This window comes from Fulmarus glacialis, unplaced genomic scaffold (genome assembly GCF_000690835.1).
Source record: "Fulmarus glacialis isolate BGI_N327 unplaced genomic scaffold, ASM69083v1 scaffold49516, whole genome shotgun sequence".
Classification (NCBI taxonomy): Eukaryota; Metazoa; Chordata; class Aves; order Procellariiformes; family Procellariidae; genus Fulmarus; species Fulmarus glacialis.
In genome coordinates this window covers 2,220-4,031 of record NW_009217161.1, presented here as the reverse complement: position 1 = coordinate 4,031, position 1,812 = coordinate 2,220, and the positions used below count along the sequence as shown (strand labels likewise).

The following is a 1,812-nucleotide window of genomic DNA, read 5'->3' as shown; positions in this document are numbered from 1 at the left end:
TTAGGCGCATGCATTTCACTTTAGCTGTCAGATATTGCCTGGGATTGGATCACATGCTATTAACAGAACATTTCAATTGTGTTCTTAAAGCCATTGATGTATGATATCCTAGACATGTCTTTTTGTTCCCTGAAGTGCCTGTGAGTCAAATCAATAACTTCCGTTGTGCATAAGCCTTTATCAGAGAAGAAAGATCATTTGAAGGTAATAGGTAGATAGGTGATTTCTTGTTGAGGATAAGTGGTCATATGTATGCCTCAGTTTCTTGAGTTACCAGCATTATGATGATTGCAGTTCTGACAACCTAAGTAAAACCTAAACCTGAAAACCTTTCCTTCTAACTCTCACAGTTACACTCTGTCTGTAAGGAACTATCTTAAAGGTAGACAGCAATGGGTTGAAAGACCTTGGGGGCAGTCTGTCTAACACTGAAGATTTTTTTCAAAGCCCCTTTAACGTCTTGGTTCCTCAGACAGCAAATGAAGGCATTGAGCATGGGAGTTACAATAGTGTACCCAACTGACACCAGCTTGTTTAAGTCAAAAGGGTGGATTCTCTTGGGCCAGGCATACATGAACAGAGTGGCTGAAAAGAAGATAATGACTACACTGAGGTGAGAAACACAGGTGGAGAAAGCTTTCTTTCTGCCCTGGACTGTGGGGATATGCAGGATGGTGCTGGTGATGCATATATAGGAGATAATTGTGACAGAGTGGGGAACCAGCAAGATAAGCAAGGCCAGGATGAAATCCACTATTTCAGCCATCATCATGTCAGCACATGATATGTTCAGCAAGGGGCTGATGTCACAGAAGAAGTGGTTGATGACATCGGAGCCACAAAAAGACAGCTGAGAGATGAAAAATACTTTCAGCATGGAGGCCAAGAAGCCAATGAGCCAGGAGCATGTGGTTAGTTGCATGCAGAGCTGGTGGTTCATGATGACTGGATAGCGCAGGGGATTGCAGATGGCCACATAACAATCATAAGCCATGACTGCAAGGAGGACACACTCACTACAAATGAGGGAGCTGAAGAAGTAAAGCTGAGTCATACAGCCTCCAAAAGATATTTCTTTCCACAAAAAGATTCACTAGCAGTTTGGGGACAGTGACTGAGATGTACCAAGCCTCCAAGAAGGAGAGGTTGCTGAGAAAGAAATACATGGGCTTGTGAAGCTGATGGTTCATCTTTATCAAGATAATTATGAGTATATTTTCCAAGATGGTCAGCATGTAGGCCACCAGGAATATCACAAAGAGCAACATCTGAAGTTCCATGATAGTTGGAAATCCCAAGAGGATAAATTCCTAGAATTTTGAGCTGTTTTTCTACTTCATGACAAAGGGCATAGCATCAAGGTTCAGAGGAAAAGCAAAGACAATAAAAAAGAAAAAATATGGAATATTTTTTAAATCAAAGAAATAGTGAGAAGAACTGCAGAGGACAAAAAGAAAAAATGTCAAGTTGAAAAGAAGAAAGGAAGAATGATAATGATAAAAAAGGAAAAACATAAAGAGAGGGAGAAAAGGAAGAACATATACATTCAGATCATATATAATTTTGAAGATATAAGAACAAATTCAATATGATATTTTGATATCTGGTTCATAATTAGTGGCGTAGATTATTACTGAAATCCATGAGTGTGGAATGCCCATATAACAGCTGGATGCCCAGTTCTCTTTAACTCGTAGGGGATACTGGATATTCAGGATGCATCTGCATGACTTAGGCAATTGGGCTTAGTTCTGCAAAGCCAAGTCATTCCTGCCCTGCCTGTGGAGTAGAGCTTGGTCCCCACTACATTTT

The 1,812-nt window shown here is 40.4% G+C and overlaps 1 pseudogene; it reads right to left on the bottom strand.

The window, feature by feature from the left end:
- Positions 1 to 376: 376 nt before the first annotated feature.
- Positions 377 to 1,340, bottom strand: LOC104071052 (annotated as a pseudogene).
- Positions 1,341 to 1,812: the final 472 nt, after the last annotated feature.